This window comes from Triticum urartu, chromosome 5 (assembly GCF_003073215.2).
Source record: "Triticum urartu cultivar G1812 chromosome 5, Tu2.1, whole genome shotgun sequence".
In the NCBI taxonomy this organism is placed as follows: domain Eukaryota; kingdom Viridiplantae; phylum Streptophyta; class Magnoliopsida; order Poales; family Poaceae; genus Triticum; species Triticum urartu.
In genome coordinates, this window is record NC_053026.1 from 110526873 (window position 1) to 110535734 (window position 8862).

Consider the following 8862-nt stretch of genomic DNA (forward strand, 5'->3'; position numbering starts at 1 on the left):
ATTGAAGATGAAGTTCATCATGCGAGAGAAAGTGGGCGGAGCATTGACGAGGCCAAAAGACATGACCGTGTATTCATATGAACCATAGCTTGTTCTGAAAGCCGTCTTGGGAATACCTTGCTCATGAATTCGAATCTGGTGATAGCCCATACGGAGATCAAGCTTGGAGAATACTTGAGCACCTTTGAGTTGTTCAAACAGCTCGTTGATGTTGGGAAGTGGGTACTTGTTCTTTATAGTCTTCTTGTTCAATGGACGGTAGTCAACACAGAGTCGGTCCGTTCCATCCTTCTTATTCACAAAAAGAACTCCACAACCCCATGGAGAAGAACTAGGTCGGATGAGACCCATTCGCTCTTGAATATCGAGTTGCTTCTTCAGCTCCTTCAACTCTTCAGGTCCAAGCTTGTAAGGATGTTTGCAAACAGGTTCCGTGCCAGGCTCAAGATCGATGACGAATTCAACTGGCCAGTGTGGAGGCATTCCGGGAAGCTCTTCTGGAAAGACGTCTTGATATTCGCAAACAACTAGAATTTGAGAGATGGCATCCAGTTCACCCTTCTCATTGTGAGAAAACAGACGGATGGTATCATCACGAGCGGCAAAGACAATTACATCCTCAGACGAATGAGTCAATTGAATCTGCCTAGCAGCACAATCAAGATGACCCTTGTGCTTAGAAAGCCAATCCATTCCAAGAATAAGATCGATATCCGAGTTGCCCAGAACAATAGGAGAAGCTAGAAATTTGTAGTTACCCAACGTGATAGTAACATCTGGGACGCAGATATTAGCTGTCATTTGCTTGCCCGGTGACACGATTTGCAAAGGTCTTTGCAAATGCTGATAATCACACTCATACTTTGATGCAAAAGGTTTAGAGATGAAGCAATGCGATGCACCAGTGTCAAAAAGAACTTTTGCAGGAACATCGTTAACAGGAAGGTTACCCACCATGACTTCGGACGAGTCCTCTGCCTGAGCTGCATTCACCATGTTGACCTTGGCGTGCTTGGGGTTATGCTTGACCACAGCTGTACTTGCCGATGTCACAGGAGGAGGAGGAGGGAGACGCCTCTGATTGAAGCATTTGTTGGCATAGTGACCCTTCTGTTGGCACTTGTTGCACGTGACTTCTGAAAGCGGACGGTGATACGGAGCACTCGATCTTGGAGCTTGAGACGAAGTCTTGTTCTGAAAGCCAGGGTTGGGTGGGTGGGAAGATCCACTGCCACCTTTGCTCTTCTGCTGATAAGGCTGACGGAACGGAGGAGGAGGAAGCCAATACTTCTGCTGCTTAGCCACTTAAATTGAGGAAGAAGAAGTAGCATCTCTAACTCGCTTCTTGGAAGCATCGCACTTCAGTTGAGCAGTCTCTTGCTTCATTGCCATGTTGTAAAACTCATCGTACCTCTTAGGCTCAAAGAGGACGAGAGCTAGCTGGATTTCTTCTCTGAGACCACCCTTGAACTGATATATCATGCTCTTCTCGTCAGGGACGTCTTGCTTAGCAAAACGGGCGAGCTTCTGAAACATTTTGTTGTACTCGTAAACAGACATAGAGCCTTGCTTCAGGTTGCGGAATTCCTCACGCTTCCTTTCAACCACGCTCTGAGGAATACGATGAGCTTTGAAGTCTTGACGGAATTCATCCCAGGTAATCACACGGCCTCCTCTGGAATCTTTGTACTGCTGGAACCATTCTGCAGCTTGGTCTTTGAGTTATAAGGAGGCGAACTTGACAAAGTCCTCAGGCCTGACGTTACTGCACTCGAAATGCTTGCACATGTCCATGTGCCAATCATCAGCGTTTGTTGCCTCAACACAATTGATGAAGGTCTTTGGCTGGTTAGCAAGGAACTGGTTGAGTGTAGCAAACTGATTCCGATTGTTGCCATGACCCTGGTTCCCTTGGTTGCGCTCTTGAAGAAGTTGCATGATCAGCTACGTGTTTGCATTGGTAGCGGCCATCACAGCTTGCCATGCCTCCGGAGGTGGAGGTGGTGGTGGCGGATCAGGATTTGGAGTCATGCGCGTTGGAGGAGCCATCCTGAAGAGGTTGACATCCATTAGCACATTGACAGACAAATATTGAAGCTGAATCAAACGGGTTGAAATTGCAACATATAGCACATCCGAACAAAATGAACGAATGCATTCCAATCGAAATGGTCACATATCCATAAATTGAGAAGCCACTTAGAATTGAGGTAGAAAAATAAAACCAACAAGGTACGGACAAGAACAAATACTTGGTGAGGATTACCCAATCCCAAACCAAATATCCGCGGAAGAAGAACTAGAGCTACAAGAATTCCCACCTATGAAACTCCCGAACCTTTCCGGTTACGCAATCAGGTGTTGGGGATACAGGGGAAGCATAATATCTCACCCAACTCTAGCAAATCCTACATCTAGCTGTATCCATCCTTCAGCACATAACCGAGAAAACTTCGGAAATCATCTACCTCAACCTTCGAAAATCATTGTGTTATACAAGTTATGGCAATACTCCCGAACTCCCGCCCCAGTACTGGGTGGCGTCGAGGTTATCTCACCAACAAATGCATAAAAGAGAGTTTCGATGTTGGTGAAACTCAGGTATTCCAGAATCTCAACGATAAAATTGTGACGACAACACCTCGAAGCTCAACTCCCCGGGACACTGCCACAACCGCTAAATGACAGGAGGCACCAAGAACAATGTTCTCGACACAAATCGATTGGAACGATTCCAAGATACCCGCGTGATCCTAAAATTGTTTTAGTGAAATTTTAGAAGAGAAGAGTCAAAACTCTATGTCAGGATGCCTCACCAGAGAGATGAAGGGACTGAGGAGTAAAAAGAATTCCTAACTCTCCGATATATAATTCCTAAATGACTCAAAATATTTTTCTAGACTCAACAACGCCAACGATTCGATCAAGGAGGGGGCTCCTAAGGTCGGGGAAGGCTCTGATTACCAACTTGTAACACCCTCGATGCGGCTATATCTCCTACGTGTCGAAGCACGACTTAGAGGCATAACCGCATTGAAAGCAATGTCGCAAGTAAGGTAATCTTCACAACAACCCATGTAAATATATAAAAGGGGAAAGGATACATAGTTGGCTTACACTCGCCACGTCACACAAATACATGAATATCATTACAATCATCCAATACACTCATGGTCCGACTACGGTACCAAAATAAAGATCAACCCCCACATGCGACACGGTCCCCGATCGCCCCAAATGGGCACCACTACTGATCATCTGGGAAAGACACATAGTAACGGCGAGAGTCTTTATCGAACTCCCACTTGAGCTCAAGCGCATCGTCTGGAACGGTATCATCGGTCCCTGCATCTAGTTTTGGAAGTAAACTGTGAGTCACGGGGACTCAGCAATCTCGCACCCTCGCGATCAAGACTATTTAAGCCTATAGGTAAGGCAAAGGTATGATGTGGAGCTGCAGCAAGCGACTAGCACATATGGTGGCTAAACTATTCGCAAAAGAGAGCGAGAAGAGAAGGCAAAGCATGGACGAACAACTATGATCAAGAAGTGATCCTAGAAACAACCTACGTCAAGCATTACTCCAACACCGTGTTCACTTCCCGGACTCCGCAGAGAAGAGACCATCACGGTTACACACGCGGTTGATTCATTTTAATTAAGTTAAGTTTCATGTTATCTACAACCGGACATTAACAAATTCCCATCTGCCCATAACCGCGGGCACCGCTTTCGAAAGTTCAAATCCATGCAGGGGAGTCCCAACTTAGTCCATCACAAGCTCTCATGGTCAACGAAGGATATTCCTTCTCCCGAGACATTCCGATCAGACTCGGCATCCCGGTTTACAAGAAATCCTCGACAATGGTAAAACAAGTCCAGCAACACCGCCCGAATGTGCCGACAAATCCCGATAGGAGCTGCAGATATCTCGTTCTCAGGGCACACTCAGAGGAGCACTGGCCCGGGGGGGGTTTAAATAAAGATGACCCTTGGGCTCCGGAAACCCAAGGGAAAAAGAGGCTAGGTGGCAAATGGTAAAACAAAGGTTGGGCATTGCTGGAGGAGTTTTATTCAAGGCGAACTGTCAAGGGGTTCCCATTATAACCCAACCGCGTAAGGAATGCAAAATCCAGGAACATAACACTGATATGACGGAAACTAGGGCGGCAAGAGTGGAACAAAACACTAGGCAAAAGGCCGAGCCTTCCACCCTTTACCAAGTATATAGGTGCATTAAGATAAACAAGATAATATGGTGATATCCCAACAATAAACAATGTTCCAACAAGGAACTATCTCCAATCTTCACCTGCAACTAGCAACGCTATAAGAGGGGTTGAGCAAAGCGGTAACATAGCCTATCAACGGTTTGCTAGGACATGGTGGGTTAGAGGTTTGACATGGCAATATGGGAGGCATGATAAGCAAGTGTTAGGGATCGTAGCATAGGCATAGCAAAAGAGCAAGCATCTAGCAAGCAAAGATAGAAGTGATTTCGAGGGTATGATCATCTTGCCTGCAAAGTTGTTAGAGTTGACTTGATCCTCGTAAGCGAACTCAACGGGCTCCTCGTTCACGAACTCGTCTCCCGGCTCTACCCAAACAAGAACAACAAGCAAATGGAACACAATCAACCACGTGCAATGCTCAAACAACATGATGCAAACATGGTATGCTATGCGGGATGCGGTTTGTGATGCATATGCTAGATTTGACAAGGAATGATTGAACCTGGCCTCAACATGGAAATCCAAGATTGACACTGGAAAGGTGAGGTGATTTCGGTTGAAATCGATATAAAGATCACCGGAATCGGATGCACGGTTTGAAAATGGCAAGCAAAACAAATATGGCACCGGTCTGCGATAATCAACAAGTAGCCATCTAAATGCATCAAGATAAATATGCTACATCACTCAAACATAACAACAAAATACATGGCAGGGATCCATTCATGATGCTTCACAAAAGATGAACACTGAGCTATGGCTAAATTATCCATTAACAGGTTCAAACAAGCATGGCAAAAGTGCAAATGATAACAGGCTTCAGACTTGGTGAAATTAACACAAGTCTGGAATTTATCATCAGGAAGTACACTTTAGAGCATGAAAACTACATGCTATAGGAACTTAACATGGCAAAGCAAGGCATGACATGAAGCTACTCAAAGCACTTAACAAAAGTCCCTTAGTGGCCTTGAGCCAAAAGGGATCAGAAAATACAATTGCAAGCATGTGAACATGGCAAAAACATAAACAGATCTCGGACTTAGTGAAAAACTGGAGCATGCAAATCAGTTAACGAGTAGGCATGTTTACGAGCTTGATGCGCTCACTACAGAGCATGGCATGACAAACGAAGCATACACCCATCAATAAGACATGGCACATAAGCTAGACATGGAAATAACAACAACAACATAGCATGCACGGATCAATAGCAACATCCTCGGCAAAATCGCTAATCATGTCAACTATCTGCCAGGATTCACGATATAGCAAAAGTAGAGCTTGATTGACTCAAGCTAGGTTGCTCCATAATTGCAAACAAAGACATGGACGGATAGAGCACCACAATGTTAACAAAACATCCTTACTGATCATCCTCAAAAGAGGCACGGATCACTAGGAAACAACATGAACATATGGCATAACGACAAAATCGGGACAAGGACCTAGTGAAATTTGATATGCTACACGCACAAATCGGGTCTACGGATTCGGAGTTATAGCATGCCAAAGTTTGCAGAAAGACTAGGGTTCGGGCATAAAAAGTCAACCGAGAAGTTACAGATCCAGATCTTGATCCGGCCAGAGCGGATCCCGGGGTTTGCCGCCGTTGCACTGTAGCTCACCGGAGGGGAAGAACAGCGCGGTGGCCGGAGCTCGGTGGCGAGGAAGAAGAGCTCGCCGGTGCGCTCGTCGGTGTGGGGGAGGTTGTGGTGGCCAGCGACGACCGGTGGAAGAGGAGGCGGCGAACTGGGGCGGCGGAGGCGGCAATCTGGGGCGGTGGTGATTCGCCGGCGTCGAGCGGAGGCGCGGCAGAGCTGGAGGGAGTCGGCGGCAAGGAAGATGAAGGCGGGCGGCAGCGGACTGATCTGGGCCGCGGGGGCCCGAGTCGGGCCGAGCGGGCCTCACGGCGGAGGAGGGCGGCGGTGCCACATGGCGACTTGCCACTGGCGCGGAGTGGCGGCACGGTTTGTTCGTCGCGCCCGGACACGTCCGACGCGGCAAGGAGCGGGGAGCTAGGGTTTCGGGGTAGATGGGATCCGGAATTTTGAGGGAGAGACCTTTTTATAGGTAGGAGGAGCTAGGAGGCTCCAAATTGAGCACGGTTTTTGGCCACACGTTCGTGATCGAACGCTCTAGATGATGGAAGGGTTTATGGTGGGTTTTGGGCCAAATTTGAAGGGTGTTGGGCTGCAACACAAACAAGGCCTTCTCGGTCCCTCAGTTAACCGTTAGAGTATCAAACGAAGTCCAAATGGCACGAAACTTGACAGACGGTCTACCAGTAGTAAACCAAGGCCGCTTGGCAAGTCTCGGTCCAATCCTGAAATGTTTAACCCCCACACACGAAAAGAGGTAGAAAGGACCACCGAAGAAGATACGAGCGCCGGAATGCAAAACGGACAACGGGGAAAATGCTCGGATGCATGAGAAGGACACGTATGCAAATGCAATGCATATGATGACATGATATGAGATGCATGAAAAAGGCAAAAACACATGAAGACAAAAACCCGACAACGAGGAAAAATAAAATAACTTAGGCCGGAAACGGCAAGAGTAGGAGTACAGATAAGGTAAATTACATCCGGAGTGTTACACTGGGCCACCATCCAAACATCGACGTATCGCCACCAAACCATGTATTTATTCTTAAATAGATACTTATGTAACTATAAATTATTTTTGGAAAAAATAGAGAGCAAACTATGAGGCAGCTGTAGTTCAAATTTGACCCGCTTCCTACTGAATCAGCGGAAATTTGTCTTTTTCACAAGAGATGGATCAAAACTTTTGAAACCCAACAATTTTTTCAATTGTGCATTAAATATGGCCTAGTATTTTATAAAATTGATTAGGTCCAATTTTGCAACAAATATATGGTAGGTCCTTCACAAAAAAACTCATTTCGGGCACTCAAAAGATGGAAAATGAATTTTTCGTGCAAAGAAAATGAAAACTCCCTTAGGCAACATTGTTTGGAATTCCAAGATGCACCCTTGTGCACAATATGAGATCATTTGAACAAACTATGCCATGAATGTGGCCATAAGGTTGATCATTCGGCTTGAAAGCCATGCATCTTCACGCTGATAGCTCATTTCTGAGAACACTTTTTTAAAATAATTGCCGTATTACAAATTTATTATTTTTCCTGGAAACTTGGTCTCATATAATGACACAATGTGAAGGTTTTCCAATTTTTTGATTTTTTTTGAATTATTATGCCCGTTTCGAAATGCGATCAAAACGGCAGGTTTGACCGTTCTGAGCTAGCGGTTGAATCTTGGAAAACTTTTGATGTTTCTCTAATTAAATAGATACTTATGTACCTATAAATAATTTTTTTTAAAAATAAAGAGAAAACTATGAGGCAGCTGAAGTTCAAATTTGACCCGCTTCCTACTGAATCAACGGAAATTTGTCTTTTTCACCAGAGGTGGATCAAGACTTTTGACACCCAACCATTTGGTCAATTGTGAATCAAATATGGCCTAGTATTTTAGAAAATTGATTTGGTCCAATTTTGCAACAAATATATGGTAGGTCCTTCACAAAAAGAACTCAATTCGGGCACTCAAAAAATGGAAAATGAATTTTCCGTGCAAAGAAAATGAAAACTCCCTTAGGTAACATTGGTTGTAATTCCAAGATACACCCTTGTGCACAAATATGAGATCATTTGAACAAACTATGCCATGAATGTGGCCATAAGGTTGATCATTTGGCTTGAAAGCCATGAATCTTCATGCATGATAGCTCGTTTCTGAGAACAATTTTTATAAATAATTTCCGTATTACAAGTTTATTATTTTTCCTGGAAACTTGGTCACATATAATGACACAATGCGAAGGTTTTCCAAATTTTTGATTTTTTTGAATTTTTTATGCCCGTTTGAAAATGCTGTCAAAACGGCGGGCTTGACCGTTCCTAGCTAGTGGTTAAATCTTGGAAAACATTTGACGTTTTTCTGATTAAATAGATACTTATGTATGTATAAATTATTTTTGGAAAAAATAAAGAGCAAACTATGAGGCAGCTGCAGTTCAAATTTGACGTGCTTCCTGCTGAATCGGTGGGAATTTGTCTTTTTCACCAGAGGTGGATCAAGGCTTTTGACACCCAACCATTTGGTCAATTGTGAATCAAATATGGCCTAGTATTTTAGAAAATTTATTTGGTCCAATTTTGTAACAAATATATGGTAGGTCCTTCACAAAAAGAACTCAATTTGGGCACTCAAAAAATGGAAAATGGATTTTCCGTGCAAAGAAAATGAAAACTCCCTTAGGTAACATTGTATGTAATTCCAAGATGCACCCTTGTGCACAAATATGAGATCATTTGAACAAACTATGCCATGAATGTGGCCATAAGGTTGATCATTTGGCTTGAAAGCCATGAATCTTCACACATGATAGCTCGTTTCTGAGAACAATTTTTATAAATAATTTTTGTATTACAAGATTATTATTTTTCCTGGAAACTTAGTCACATATAATGACACAATGCGAAGGTTTTCCAATTTTTTGATTTTTTTTTGAATTTTTTATGCCCGTTTAAAAATGTTGTCAAAACGGCGGGTTTGACCGTTCCTAGCTAGTGGTTGAATCTTGCAAAACATTT